Below are 16,801 nucleotides of genomic sequence, written 5' to 3'. Positions count from 1 at the left end.
AGAACCATCTATCACGCTAATGGAGGTCAAAAGAAAGCCATACTTCTATCAGACAAACTAGATTTTAAAACAAAGACAGTAACAAGAGATGAAGGGCATTATATCATAATTAAGGAGTCTAGCTAAGCAGAGCTAGCAATTATAAATATTTATGCCCCCAACTTGGAACACCCAAATATATAAATCAGTTAATCACAAACAAAAAGAAACTCATTGATAATAATACAATAATAGTAGGGGACTTTAACACTCCACTTACAACAATGGACAGATAACGTAAGCAGAAAATTAACAAGGAAACAGTGGCTTTGAATGACACACTGGACTTGATGGACTTAACGGTTATGTTCAGAACATTTTACCCTAAAGCAGCAGAATACACGTTCTTCTCAAGTGCACATAGAACATTCTCAAGAAGAGATCACATACTGGATCACAAATCAGCCCTCAAAAGGTACCAAAAGATCAAGATCATACAATGCATATTTTCAGATCACAATGCTATAAAACTTGAAATCAACCACAAGAAAAAATTTGGAAAGCTCTCAAATACATCGATGTTAAAGACCATACAACCGAAGAATGAATGGGTTAACTAGGAAATTAAAGAGGAAATAAAAAAAAAATACACGGAAGCCAATGAAAATGAAAACACGACAGTCCAAATCCTTTGGGATGCAACAAAGGCAGTTGTAAGAGGAAAGTACATTGCAATTCAGGCCTATATCAAGAGGCAAGAAATGTGCCAAATATACAACCTAATCTTATACCTAAAGGAGCTAGAAAAGGAGCAGCAAATAAAGCCTAAAGCAAGCAGAAGGGAAATAATAAAGATCAGAAATAAGTGATACAGAAACAAACAACAACAAAAACAACCAGTAGAGGGGCGCCTGGGCGGCTCAGTGGGTTAAGCGGCCAACTTCACCTCAGGTCATGATCTCGCGGTCCGTGAGTTTGAGTTCCGCGTCGGGCTCTGTGCTGACAGCTCAGAGCCTGGGGCCTGTTTCAGATTCTCTGTCTCCCTCTCTCTGACCCTCCCCTGTTCATGCTCTGTCTCTGTCTCAAAAATAAATAAATGTTAAAAAAATTTTTAATAAAAAAAAAACAACCAGTAGAATAGATCAATGAAACTAAATGCTGCTTCTTTAAAAGAATAAACAAAATTGATAACCCACTAGTCAGACTTATCAAAAAGAAAAGGAGGATCCAAATAGTTAAATTCATGAATGAAAGAGGAGAGATCACAGCCAACACCACAAAAATACAATTAGAAGAGAGTACTATGAAAATTATATGCCAACAAACTGGGCAATTTGGAAGAATGGAAAAATTTGTAGCCATTCACACACTCCCAAACTGCAACAGAAAAAAATAGAAAAATTGAACCACCCCATAACCAGCAAAGAAATTGAATCGGTTATCAAAAATCTCCCAACAAATAAAAGTCCTGGGCCAGATGGCTTCCCGGGGGAATTCTACCAAACATTTAAAGCAGAGTTAATACCTATTCTCCTCAAACTGTTCCAAAAAATAGAAGTGGAAGGAAAGTTTCCAAACTCATTCTATGAAGCCAGCATTACCTTGACTCCAAAACCAAAGACCACACTAAAAAGGAGAATTACAGGCTAGTATCCCTGATGAACATGGATGCAAAAATTCTGAGCAAGATACTAGCAAATCAAATTCAACAGTACGTTAAAAGAATTATTCACCACAATCAATTGGGATTTATTCCTAGGCTGCTGAGCTGGTTCAATATTCACAAATCAGCCAATGTAATACATCATATTAATAAAAGAAAGGATAAGAACCATATTACCCTCTCAATTGACGGAAGAAAAGCATTTGACAAAATACATCATCCTTTCTTGATAAAATTCCTCAAACGTACCTGAACATCATAAGGGCCATATGTGAAAGACCCATCACTAATATCATCCTCAGGGGGAAAAACTGAGAGCTTTCCCCGTAAGATCAGGAACATTACAGGGATGTTGTTTCACCACTATTGTTCAACGTAGTAGTAGAAGTCCTAGCCAATCAGACAACAAAAAGGAGTAAAAGGCATACAAATTGGCAAAGAATAAGTCAAACTTTCACTCTTCGCGGATGACACGATATTCTTCTACATGGAAAACCCTAAAGACCACCAGAAACTGCTAGAACTGATACATGAATTCAGCGAAGTCACAGGTTATAAAATCAATGCATGGAAATTAGTTGTATTTCTATACACCAGTAATGAAGCAGCAGAAAGAGAATCAAGGAATTGACCCCATTTACAGTTCCAAAAACCATAAGATACCTAGAAATAAACCTAAACAAAGAGGTAAAAGATCTGTATGCTGAAAACTATAGACAGCTTATGAAAGAAATTGAAGAAGACACACAAAAAAATGAAAAACATTCCATGTTAATTCATTGGAAGAATGAATATTGTTAAAAGGTCTATGCTACCCAAAGCAATCGACACACATTCAGTGCAATACCTATCAAAATAATACTAGCATCTGGGGTGCCTACGTGGCTCATTTGGGTTGGTTAAGCATTGACTCTTGATCTTGGTTCAGGTCACGATCTCATGGTTCATGAGTTTGAGTTCTGCATCGAGGTCCACGTTGGCATTGTGGAGTCTGCTTGGGATTCTCTTTGTATTCTCTCTCTGTACCTCTTCCCTCCCTTTCTGTCTCCTTCTCTGTTTCTCCCTCTCTCTCTCTCAAAATAAACATTAAAAAAACCCAACAACACTTGCATTTTTTACAGTGCTAGAACAAACAATCCTAAAACTTGTGTGGTACCACAAAAGACCCCAAATAGCTGGAGTAATATTGAAAAAGAAAAACAACGTTGGAGGCATCCCAATTCTGGACTTCAAGCTGTATTACAAACCTGTAATCATCAAGACAGTATGGCATTGGCACAAAAACAGACACATAGATCAGTGGAACAGAACAGAGAACCCAGAAATGGACCCACAAATATTTGGCCAACTAATCTTTGACAAAGCAGGAAAGAGTACCCAAAGGAAAAAAGATAGTATCTTCAGCAAATGATGCTGGGAAACTGAACAGCAACATGCCGAAGAATGAAATTGGACCGGTTTCTTACACCATACAGAAAAATAAATTCAAAATGGATGAAAGACCTAAATGTGAAACAGGAAATCACTAAGATTCTAGAGGAGAACACAGGCAGCAACCTCTTTGACCCCAACGATAGCAACTTCTTACTAGACTTACCTCTGGAGGCAAGGGAAATAAAAGCAAAAATGAATTATTGGGACCTCATCAAGGTAAAGAAGCTTCTGTGCAGTGAAGGAAACAATAAACAAAACTAAAAGATAACTGACAGAGTGGGAGAAGATATTTGCAAATGACATATCAGACAGAGGGTTAGTGTCCAAAATCTATAAAGAACTTTTCAAACTCAACACCCAAAAAATCCAGTGAAGAAATGGGTAGAAGACATGAATAGACACTTTGCAAAGAAGAAATCCAGATGGCTAACAGACACATAAAAAGGCATTCAACATCACTCATCATTGGAGAAATACAAATCAAAACCACAATGAGATACTTACTACCTCACATCCGTCAGAATGACTAAAATGATCAACTGAGAAAACAACAGATACTGGCGAGGATGTAGAGAAGTGGGAACACTTTCACACTGTTGGTGGGAATGCAAACTGATGCAGCCACTCTAGAAAACAGTATGGAGGTTCCTCAAAAAGTTAAAAATAGAACTACCCTACAACCCAGCAATTGCACTATGAGGTATTTATCCACAGGATACAAAGATGCTGATTTGAAGGGACACATGTGCCCAATGTTTATAGCAGCACTATCAGTAATAGCCTAATTATGGAAAGAGCCCAAATGTCCATCAATGGATGAATGGATAAAGGAGAGATGGTGTGTGTGTGTGTGTGTGTGTGTGTGTGTGTGTGTGTGTGTGTGTGTGTGGTGATCAAAAAAGAATGAAATCTTATCATTTGCAACTATGTGGATGGAACTAGAGTGCATCATGCTAAGTGAAATAAGTCAGTCTGAGAAAGACAAATATATGATTTCACTCATATGTGGAATTTAAGAGATATAACAGTTGAACATAGGGGAAGGGAAGGAAAAAGGAGATAAAAACAGAGGGAAGGAAGCCATAAGAGACTCTTAAACACAGAACAACAGAAGGTTGCTGGAAGGGAGATGAGTAGAGGAATGGGGCAGGTGGGTGATGGGCATTAAGGAGGGCACTTGTTGGGATGAGCCCTTGGTGTTACACGGAAGTGATAAATCACCCGGATCTACTCCTGAAACCATTACTACACTGTATGTTAACTAATTTGAATTTAAATAAATACATTTTTAAAAAGAAGAAAGTGAAAAATCTAACTCACAGAATGGAAAAAATATTTGCAAATCACATATTTGATAAGGAACTTGGATGAAAAACACAAAAAGGGCTCTTAAAATGCAACAATAAAGCTGTGAATAACCCTGTAAATAACCGTTGCCCCCCCAAATGGGTAAAGGATGGATATAGACGTTTCTCCAAAGAAGACATACAGGTGGATAATAAGCACATGCAAAAGTGCTCAGCATCATTAAACATTAAGGAAATGCATTTCAAAAAGACATTGAGATACCACTTTACACTCACTAGAGTGGCTAAAACAAACAAACAAAAAAAGACCAGAACAAATGTTGAAAAGGATGTGAAGAAATTGGAACCTTCACACATTGCTCGCAGGGATTGTGAAATGGTGCCACTGCTTGAGTAAAGAGTTTGGCAGTTCATCAAAAAAGTTAACATAGAGTTTCTTTATGACCCACCAATTCCACCCCTGAATGTATACCCATGATAGAAACAATCACCTGTAGTTGATGTTCATGGCAGCGTTATTCATAATAGCCAAAAAGTAGAAGTAACCCTAATCATTTAATAAAAAATAGAGAAAGGTGGTACACCCATAAAATGGAATGTTATTCAGCCATGAAAGGAGTTAAGTGCCAACACATGCCACAACATGGATGAACCTTAAGCTAAGGGAAAGAAGCCAACCACAAAGGGCTGTATGGTATGAATCCATTTATGTAGAATCTCCAGAAAGGGCATATCTCTATAGATTCAAAGCAGATTAGTGGTTGCCATGGGCTAGAGGGAGAGCAAATGGGGAATGACTGCAAAAGGGTACCAAGTTTCTTTTAGGGCTTATGAAAATGTTCTGGAATTAGTGGTAATGGTTGCATAAGTCTATGAATATGCTAAGAACCACGGAGTTGTACCCTGAAAAATAAGAATTTTATAGTATATGAAATAGATCTCTATGAAGTGCTCTTCGACAATCACACTCACAAAACTGTACATTTGGAAAATATAGATGAAGATTAAAAGAGCTAGCAACGCTACAATTGAAAAACTCCTGGGGACAATTTAATGTGCTTCCTGCTTGCATTTTATTATGTGTATATCATGTGATTTATAATTCACATATACATTTAATTTTCTTAAGTTTAACATTTAGTTTTCTTAGTTTTTATTTAAATTGCATTTAATTTTTTATTCTGTTTTTTTTTCCCTACTTTAATCCTGAGTGATTTTTTTTTTTTCATTTTGCTTCCTGGTCTTGATTACTGCCATTGATGACAGCCACTTAATTTCCACCAGTGGAGACACCACATTTTATTGGACAGTTCCTCTCTTAGCCATTTGATTTGTTTCTATTTCTTTGCTATAATAAAAATGCAGTACTACATATATTTGTATATATAGTTTTTCTCAGTATGTGGGTTATTTCTTTAGAGTGTTTTTTTTTTTAAAAAGATGTTAATTGTGTGTCAAAAGCTATGAACATTTCCTGATGCTTGGTGACTATTGCCAAATTTTCTTTAAGAAGAGTTTCTCTGCTGTTCCATTAAATATTGTTAGCCAAGTAACTCTCCATTACTACTAACCTTATGCCCAGAGGATTTTTTTGTAGACCCCACATGTCCAAGTTTACCAAAATCATTGAAGAAGTTGGCCATGTGCCATTGAGAGGGTGAAAACAACCATGAAATTGGTTATGAACAGGTGCATTACACAATTGATTATCCAAGCTTTAGTCTCTTCCATAATTAATCATGGGCCCTTCACAAGAGTCATGTTGCAGAGGAGTCCGCCACTTAACATAGCCAGGAAAACGCATGGTACCAGGAATTAGGGAGCAATGGAAGACAAAGATGAGCAGAGGCAGAGAAAACAATTTAGAATTTTATTTCAAAGCATGTCGGTTTCCATAGGCCTGGGAACTTCACATTATGGCAATCCCCTGAACTTCTTGCTGTCTAAGCATTTAGATCATTAGAATGCAAGCCTATTCTTTTCAGGGATTCCATAATTGCTGAGGGAGCCAGGTCTTTTGTGCTAGGTCCATGTAGATTTGGGTAGTCCCGTTTGGAAAACACTTCTATCCCACCTCTAGCCAAAAGCTTTCTCAACGGTGTTTTCATAAAGGAGAATTTGTTTATGGATCTAAGTATTCCACTGGACCATGCATATCACAGGGCAGCTCACAGGCTTCTTCGAGGTTAAGAAAGAAGTCATTTTCTTATTTCTCTCAGTATAGACTAAGACCCAATTCTAGGTGGCCCTCCAAAAACAAATGGTTACGTCAAACTGAACAACTGGCATCTTTTGCAACATGACCTCTCAGGGAGAGAATTTTAAGGCAAATCACCAACTGGCACAGCGTTCTAATTTTTGACGGATGTATTAATCACGGTTTTTTGTTTCCACATACCCACACCCTCACTTCACTTTCGGATGCTTAATTTATGTGCTTATTTCATAGTTCATGTTGGGGAAATCTCCATGGTGGATTCAGATGGAGTTTTGATTGACTGATCTCCAAAGTAGTTTTTTTGTTGTTGTTGTTCTCTGGTGTCTCTCTCAGTCCTAGAAAAGTCTTACATTTCTACCATAAATGTGAACATGTTTTGCCTGTGTTATTACTTCCTTATCCTCAGAGTTTGAAAGGTCTGTGGCCCACGTTTTTCTTACATCACAGATTTTGGGGAAGGTTTTTATAATTTATCCATTATTTCCCTTTATAAAGGTGTCTGGTCTTATCATTCTTCATGTTTTCAGAATTCACATTAAATCTATATCTTTGAAAATATTCCTGTGAGTTTCTTCTCCAACAATCCTGTTCCATAGTTTCTTTTTTCTGTCATGCATTTCACACTTTTTTATATCTATCTGCTAACATAGAATCATTTCTAAACTCTAATGTAATAACAGTAATCACTAGAGTAACTTTATTTTCCATGACACCTCAACTTACTTTGTATTCATTTCTCCCACAGTGTTTTTATGGAGCACCATCTCTGCACTTTGTGGAGCAGTGAGGAGCCAGTGATAAACAAAAAGAAATCATACCCCTACTTTCATGGAGCTTGTAGTGTAGAAGTGACAGGCAGATTAGCAAACAAGAACAAGATTTTTTAAGAAAACAAAATTGCAGCTGCCGTAAATATCCTGAAGAAGAGGTATATGGTACTGGGAGAGTGTGTAAGACAAAGATACAAGCTGTAAGTCATGGAAGTGACACTTTTGAGGAGTTGACATTGAGCTGGTACATGAAGGATAAACACGAGTTACTCGTGTCCATGCGGGAAGGGAAATAACAATGTTCCAGGCGTAAGGAATAGTATAAGCAAACTTTATCACAGAAGAAGAAAGCGTCCAAGACTCTGAACCAAGTCCAGTGCAACTAGGTGCATGGAGAAGGGGAGGAGTGTGGTAGGAGATGAGGTCGGTGAACAGGGCAATGGCCATATTAATGTATTGTCTTCATCCTAGGAGCAGGTACATTCATTTCAATTAGAAAAGCAAATGTTGATCATATATAACGATTAGAATTATCTCAGCCATTGATTTTGCAATATCCAGCAGCAAGTTTGAATTTAAAAACCCATATGACCTACGGTAGTTACTGGTATGAATCTTGCTGCTTCCATACGCTCTTCCTTGAATTTTACATCGAAGATACTTTCAAGTACCCAATAGTGTTTTCGGATTCTGTATTTTTTTCCTACCTAATCTCTTGTCCTACTCGTGCCTAGCACAGTCCTTCATGCTTAGCTGATGGTGAATAAATATTTGCAGATTGGTGCATGAGAAAGAATAAGTGTGAAGTAGCCAGAGCCTGTTACGTGAAGAAGTCATTTAAGAGAGCCATGGTCTGGGGCGCCTGGGTGGCTCAGTTGGTTAAACGTCTGACTTTAGCTCAGGTCATGATCTCGCGGTCCGTGAGTTCGAGCCCCGTGTTGGGCTCTGTGCTGACCGCTCAGAGCCTGGAGCCTGTTTCAGATTCTGTGTCTCCCTCTCTCTCTGACCCTCCCCCGTTCATGCTCTGTCTCTCTCTGTCTCAAAAATAAATAAACGTTAAAAAAAAATTAAAAAAAAAAAAGAGAGCCATGGTCTGATATGCACCCACGAATTCATTTCTGATACAACAAAAGAAAAAGAGGGTAGAAATAGGAACACTGTCTTAATGGAAATGCATTTCACTCTATGAACTATTACTACTTCTTCCATTGACTTCTGCCTTCTAAAAAGACTCCCCTCTTTTTATATCCCTTGTATTGCTGTTATCTGGGTCAGGTGTTGACCAGTGTAATCAGAGTAGACAGTACGCCCATCTGTTTGAAGATCTCTTCTGCCAGAGGAATGTGAGAGTGTGAAACATCAAAGAGCCTTGCAATACATCCTTCACTCCTGTGTTAGAGATAATTGTTTCCCCAGAGTAGTGGGAGGCTTTGTAATAGCTTGGCTAAAACCTGAGAAGCTACTTAAACTCATTTCAGTTCTGCAGACCTTTACAGAATGGTTTCTGTGTGCAAGACAATATTCTATGTGAGCCAAGGGCTGCACAGATGGATGTGCTGTGACCCCAGCCCCTCGGAGGAGCGCACAATCCCGTGCACAAATACAACGCAAATTCACAGCAGATGTGGTATTTACTGTAGAAACTGGTCACACGGAGAGCTGTGGGAACGCAGGTGAAAGAATTCTTTTCGTAGATAAGGTTAAAAGCTGGTGTCTTAGTCCCAGACCATTCGTATTTTGATAAAATCGGTTTGTTTACCAACATCTATTGACGGACAAGTCCTGTGCCGGATGCTGCAGATATGAAGATGAGACATTTCTTACCCTTGAGCTCATAATCCCCCAATGAAGACATATAAATAGATGATTAGAAAATTTGCCAACTGTGACATCACAGTTCTGTGTATAATCCTAAAGAAGTGCAAAAAGAAGTCACAGGGTGCACTGGCGTTTTTTCTCAGTAGAGTTGGTAGGAACTGAGTCCTGAAGAATGGGTGGGTAAGGGACAGGTTGATAAGGACAGTTGAGAACAGTGGGAAGAGATTTTGCAAAGACCCAAAGGAGTAAAGTTTGTTCTGTTGAGGGAATGGGTAGTCATTCTAGATTCCAGAAGTACGGCAGTGTAAAGTATGTAGCAGGAAGAAATGCTAGACAAGTTGTATACAGGAGGATCATAAGCTGAACTAATTATTTTGGATATTATTTTAATTTTTTTAATGTTTATATTTGAGAGAGAGAGAGAGAGAGTGACAGAGCGTGAGCAGGGGAGAGAGAGAGAGAGAGAGAGAGAGAGACAGAGACATAATGTGAAGCAGGCTCCAGGCTCTGAGCTGTGAGCATAGAGCCCGACGTGGGGCTGGAACCCATGAACCGTGAGATCATGACTTGAGTCAGACCCTTAACCGACCGAGCCACCCAGGTGCCCCTGTGTATGATTTTATAGGGCAACCAGGAATCGCTGAAAACTTCAACCAGTGGCAGGACCAGTTCCACATTTTAGAGGAAACGTGGAAGAGAGGACTCGAAGCCAGGATGCAAGATGGGAGATGAAAGCATTGACCAATCAAGCAGAGGTGAGAGCAGGGCTAGAGGAGCAGTATCAATGTGGCCGCAGGCTGATCTCACTGTCCCACGCAAGCAAAAGAGGAAAAGGTGTTTTGCTGTTTTTCTTAACTGGCTGCCGAAGCATACACAAATAAAATGTAGCATGTATTCCTCAGAGATTTGGTTACTATAGTTAAATTAGGCCGAGTTAGTTTTCTAAGGGAGCCAGGATCAAACTCAACTGATAATAAGCACGGACAAGTTTTCTGTTCTCATCTGTAAAATGGTTGTGATAGGACCTTCCTCATAGGGCTGGTATGATGATTAAATGAGATGATGTCTTATAAGACATTTGACACGGGCCCATCATATGCACATAAGTGTTAACTATCATTGTTGGTTTATGGGATAGTTAATAAGCATCTAGTCTAAGCTATCACACTAAGCCAAGACAGTGGAGCTAGAGTCACAAAAGGCAAAGAATTTGGTCTCTTTAGTCTATGAAGAAGGCGTTATAGGAAAAAACTGTTTTCACCTCTCACTAGGGGGCCAAGGGACAGGAATTTTGGGGAAAGGGCCATTTGAATTTGATCACAAAGCATAAGTGGAAAAGGCATTCGAAGCAGTTGAATAGAGTCTACCATCTCCAAATATGTTCTCTGAACAAGCAGCAGCAGAATCAGCAGCACTTGGGAACATGCTGAAAACGGAGACAAGAGTGATAAAAAGAAAAATGAAAATAGTCGTCTCAAGAAAGGGTACTTGTACAAATTGATATCCATAACCAAAAGAATGAAGTTGGACCCCTTCCTCACTCTACATGAAAATGAGTTCACAGTGGATCATAGACTGGAGTAAAAGAGCTAAATCTATAAAACTTTAGAAGAAAACATAGGAATAAATTGTCATGACCTTGTATTAGACAACTTGTTTTTCGATATGAAAAGCTCAATTGCAAATTAAAAAAAAAAGATTGACTGGACTTCACTAAAATGAAAAACTTTAATGTTTCAAAGGACACCATTAAAAAGTAAAAAGACAATCCGGAGAATGAGAGAATATATTTACAAATAATATATGTATGATCAGGCACTTGTCCAGAATATATAAAGAACTCATAAATTTCAACAATAAAAGGACAACCCAATCAAAAAATGGACAAAGGACTTGACCAAATGTTTTTCCCAAGGAGATACACAAATGGCCAATAAGCACATGAAAAGATGCTCAGCGTCATTAGCTGTTAGGGAAATACAAACCAAAACTGCATATTTCATCCCCACCAGGATGGCTAAAATAAAATAAATGTTGGTGAGGGTGTGGAGAAATTGTACCCTTTATAACTGGCTAGTGGGAATATATAATGGTATAGCTAGTTAGACATTTTGTCAGTTCCTGAAAATATTATAGATGAAGTTATCATAAAGCTTGGCAATTCCACTTCTCGGTGAATACCCAAGAGAATTAAAATATATATCCATACAAATACTTGTACATGAATGTTTATGGCAGCATTATTCACAGTAGCCACATTATTTCAAATGTTGATCAGCTGGTAAGTGGGTAAACAAAATGTGGGCTATTCATATAATAGAATGTTATTCAACAACAGTTTAAAGGAATGGAGTACTTACATTTCACGATTAATATCACTGATACTACATCATGGATGGACCTTAACATTATAAAGGGGCGCCTGGCTGGCTCAGTAGGTTTAGTGTCTGACTTCAGCTCAGGTCATGATCTCACGGTTTGTGAGGGCAAGCCCCACATTGGGCTCCATGCTGATAGTGGAGATCCTGCTTGCAATTCTCTTTGGTCTGTCTCTCCACCCCCTCCCTGCTCATTCTCTCTCTATCTCTCTCGAGATAAATAAACTTGAACATTATAAAGAACCACTTAAAGAATGATCTAAAGAAGCCAATAGCAAAAGATTACATCTTGTATGATTCCACTTATATGTAATGTCCAGAATAGATAAATCTATGGAGGAAAAAAGTCCATTAATGGTTTCCTAGGGCTAGGGAAACTGGGGGAGATGGGAAATGACTGCTAATGCAGAGCTAGGTAGCTGCCCTGTATAGTAACCACTAGCTTACATGTGACTCTTGAAATTTAATTAAATTCAAAATTTGATTCTTCGTTTTCACCTGCTGCATTTTACCTACTCCGTAGCCACATGACTAGTGGCTGCCATATTGGACAGTACATTTAGAGAACATTTTTTATCACAAAAAGATCTTTTAGCATGGATCTAGAGCATACATTAAAGCTGTGTCTGGATCCATAAAAACCTGAAAATACATATAAAACTTTGAACATATTTGCATCTTTTTTGAGAAGAGATACATGGCTTCATAAGACTCTCAAAAGAAATTAAGTCCCAATGTGAACACAGCAGCATTTTTTAAAACCATTGGACTCAACTGTGAACATATCAAAGTATTATCCTAGTACTCCTGTAGTGAACTGAAATTGCTTCTTGATGTCCTGATGTAACTACCTATTGAAGAATCTTAGAGGCCTGGTTTTTGTTAACTCTTGCTACTTCTACCTGAGAAAGAAGAGATTCCATAAAAACCTCTTTGGATTATCCTCTCTTAATTAAATCAGAACATGCAAATGACCATGAGCCAAAGCAGTAATTATGCCATAGCCAGTACTTGTGAGGCTCAGAAGGACGTTGACCCACAAAGGAAAGTGAAAGCAAATGTCACACTGAATTTGAAATGACACAAAAATGGGTGTATTTTGATGAATGATAATGATGAGCACAGGCACAATGGCGGAGGGCCTCCCCACGGGAAAATCTGAAGGATGACCGCATTCAGTAGGTGCAAGTAAGTGCCTTAGTGCAGCCACTCTTGGAAGCTCCCTGCTACAGAATGAAGGTAAGTTCCAGAGGGAGTCCCTCCGAGAAAGGTCATCACAAATCAGGCACTATTGTGGAGATGCAAAGGCTTCGCATCCGAAACTCTTTAATTTCATTGGGCATACTATGCTGTCACCAGCTTGGCTGCAAAAATCGAAATCTGCCACCACAGCTGTCCCTGCCGCTGTTTGTTTCTAAAATACCAACACCTGGGACCCCACAGTTGCTCTCTCAAAACAAGGAATTATTGCTTTGACTAAAAGGATAAAGCATGGCAACAGCAAGCACGTGTGACCATGGCTGACAAATGGCTTGTGTCAAAGTCTTGGGAGATAAATATGTGATCCCCTCCTGAGAAGACAGCACAGATGGATCCTCTTACGGAAGCATCCCTAGTCAAAGCCAATGGTGATTTCTGTCCAAGAAGATGTTTGCTTAGGGTCACAACCCCTCTAGCTTTCACCTCTCAGTGACAATGAACCAACATTTTTGATAATGACCTCTCTTCCCCTCCAAACCACCTCACCGGTGAGACCCCAGACTATCAGTTCAAATGGGGAATCGTGAGGTATGCTGGTGGCTTATGGACAAGACATCAGGTGTCATACGTGTATATACGATAGCATCAGTGATTCCTCGCAATGCCAGTTAGGGAAAAATGCCTTTTTCCCCCTATGGCATAATACGTCACATTTCAAAGTTTTCAAGAAACCACAGTCCACTTTCCTTTTCCTTCACATTCACTGTGAATTTATGATATGACAGGGTAGGTGAAAGAATGAACCTTACGACACTTAGACATGAGCCCTACTTCTGCCATTCCCTGGCTGTGTGACTGTGACCACATACTCTGCCTCTCTGAGCCTCAGTTTCCTTAACAGGGAAATGCAATAGTGATAGCATCTGGGTTTTTTTTTTTCCATTTTTTAATATTTATTTATATTTTGAGAGAGAGAGGGTGGGGGCAGAGCAAGATGGAGACAGAATCTGAAGCAGGCTCCAGGCTCTGAGCTGTTAGCACAAAGCCCAATGCAGGGCTCAGACCCACGAGCTGTGAGATTATGACCTGAGCTGAAGTTAACTCAGCCAAACTTAACTGACACTTAACTGACTGAGCCACCCAGGTGCCCCTGATAGCATCTGTTTTAAAGGACAAGAATCTGGTTTAGAATCAAATGATGTGAGTATAATTCGTTACAGTGTCAAATTCAGTGTCAAAGGTCAAGAGTTGACAGCTCTTCTAAAGCCCCAAAGTCATGCTAATGGCTTTCCATATATTATCTCATTTAATGTCAATCTTAATGCCAGCTGGTAAAGTTTTTGCAGATAGTAATTGAGGAAAGAATGTGTTCTGAAATTAGTTTTGTAAGAAAAACTACGTGGATATAGGCAGTGTCTTAGTATTTCTTATGTTTTATAAGTTTGTGTGTTTAAGTTTTCAACCAATACTTGGAGGAAGTAAGCTTTTCCCATTGTGTGTCCTCATTGTGTCTGGTGAATTTAGCTCTAGATGGAATTGGTCTGAATCCTTTGGTATTTATTCTTTCACCATGTGAACTGACCATTTTTGCTCAACTCAGCACCACTGACCACAGGGCCAAAAAATGATGTCATTAAATGGCAAAAGGGGTGAACTGTAGTGAAAGCTGAAGTAGGTCAGGAGTACCTTTAGAAAGTCTGTGGTTTGGGCAGCTTTTGGAGGGCTGCTTTTGGAGGTCAGAGGAATTTTAGATGAAGAACCATGATGAAAAGATAAATACATCTTAGGACTCAAATTGCTTATTTTAAATGAGACATGTAGGGGCGCCTGGGTGGCTCAGTTGGTTAAGCGTCCGACTTCAGCTCAGGTCATGATCTCACGGTCCATGAGTTCGAGCCCCGCGTCGGGCTCTGTGCTGACAGCTCAGAGCCTGGAGCCTGTTTCAGATTCTGTGTCTCCCTCTCTCTCTGCCCCTCCCCCATTCATGCTCTGTCTCTCTCTGTCTCAAAAATAAATAAACGTTAAAAAAAAAATTAAAAAAAAAAGATTTAAAAAAAAATAAATGAGACATGTATTTTTTTCCTCTGTGCTTCTTTAGTGATATGTCTGAACCTAGAAACTATAAAATTTGAAGGTTGCCAACAAAAAAAATCCAATAAAATTTGTGATGAATATTTCTTCAATGCAGAGTTTCCTTGAAGGTCCGAATCTAAAACTCATTTATTCATGGCAAACCAAAAACTCATTTATTAATGGCTAACAAATAAATTACATTTGTTGCCGACCTCTTTGGAATTGGTCCATAGCTAGGTTTCAGTTAAATGACAGAAGAGCTATTTAATAATCCTGACCTTTGGGGGTCTTCTGAATGGTAAGATCATTGCAGGTGACCCGCCTAACACCTGCATACCTCAAGAAAGGTGCTGGATCCTCCCTAACATGCATACCATACAATGTCTACCTCAAGGAGTCAAGATGGAGCTCAACTCCATCTTACCAATCCATAGGAGAGAAATCTCCGTTTTCAGGAAAAACAGGCCTTGAGATACATCTCTTCAATTATGAAAGCATCTTTTTCCATTTAGAACTTTAGAAACTCCAACATTTGAATACCCAAAGACCCTCCCCTCCTTACTTTTACAGATATGAAATAAGCTCTGAGAGGGGAAGTAATTTGTCCAAGGATACACAGCTTTGTTGTAGCTAAGTGAGGTCTAGCAGGAAGTACCTCTGATTGTTGATTCAGTGCCTTGTATAGTTAATGAAATGACTGCAAAGAAAGTTTCAGGAACATTTCTAGTGTGGTATCTGTCTTAAAATTTTTTTTTAATGTTTATTGTTGAGGGAGAGACAGAGTGTGAGTGGGGGAGGGGCAGAGAGAGAGGGCGACACAGAATCTGAAGCCGGCTCCAGGCTCTGAGCTGTCAGCACAGAGCCCCACGCAGGGCTCGAACTCACGAGCCGTGAGATCATGACCTGAGCTGAAGTCAGATGCTTAACTGACTGAGCCACCCAGGCACGCCTTTGGGGGTATCTGTCTTTAAAAAAAATAGGGCCACCTATACTTTGATCAGTAGGTTTATTTAAATCATACCTGATCACTCCCCTTTGTGACCAACAGAGTGCTTCTGTAAAGTGACTTGAGATATGAGTAGTTTAATATTAACTGGTCTATACAATAATTGACTATAATACCCTGGGTGTACTAGTTAGGGTCATCTGGGTACAGGCAGCAGAAACTGGGCAACTTAGGCCCAAAATGAATTTGTTGAGGCATACAGATCACACAGGATCTAAGCAGCACTGAAGAAAGAGACAGAAGGGCACAAACCAGGTTAGCTTTAGGATCCGAAGGTCCAGGAAGCAGAATTGAATCACCACTTCTCCAAACGAGTATGCCCTTTGTGTTGTGTTGATGTTGAGGGGTGTGTGTGTGTGTGTGTGTGTGTGTGTGTGTGTGTGTGTGTCCGTCCTTGCGTTATTCTCAAAATTTGAATTCCCAAGAGGATAATGCCAAGTGGCATAGCTCAGGCCGCTTGCCTGCCCCTTCTTATCAAAACGAGACTGTGCATCTTAGGGGAACAGGAGATAAGATGCTTCAAAAGAAGTTCAGGGTGCTGTTACCAGTGGAAAGGTGAAAGGGTGCTGGGCAGGAAAAATCACCACCACCACCCTTGGCTTCCCTTATGGTGGCCATATGGTCCTCTTGGTGAGGCATTTCAAGGTTCAAGCATTTTTGGTTCAAACCTATCTTTTAGAAGATAGGACAGGGGAGAGGGACCACATTCTGTGTGTCTCTTATTACTTTTCCCATCACCCTCTTTCCTCAACTGTGCCTCCGTAAGGACTAGCTAGGCGCTCATTATTTGACTGATATCTTGCAATGCACTGAACCACTCATCAACCTTTTGAAACAGTGGTTGGCTCACAGTCTAATGGATTTTTGGAACCAGGCAGGTTTCTTTATAGATAGTTTAATATTCTGGAATCTGCATTGCCATGAAAGTATAGCGTTCAGTGTGCTGGCGTCATCA

Source organism: Panthera tigris, chromosome A2, assembly GCF_018350195.1.
Source record: "Panthera tigris isolate Pti1 chromosome A2, P.tigris_Pti1_mat1.1, whole genome shotgun sequence".
Lineage (NCBI taxonomy): Eukaryota > Metazoa > Chordata > Mammalia > Carnivora > Felidae > Panthera > Panthera tigris.
This window is presented reverse-complemented; position numbering follows the sequence as displayed.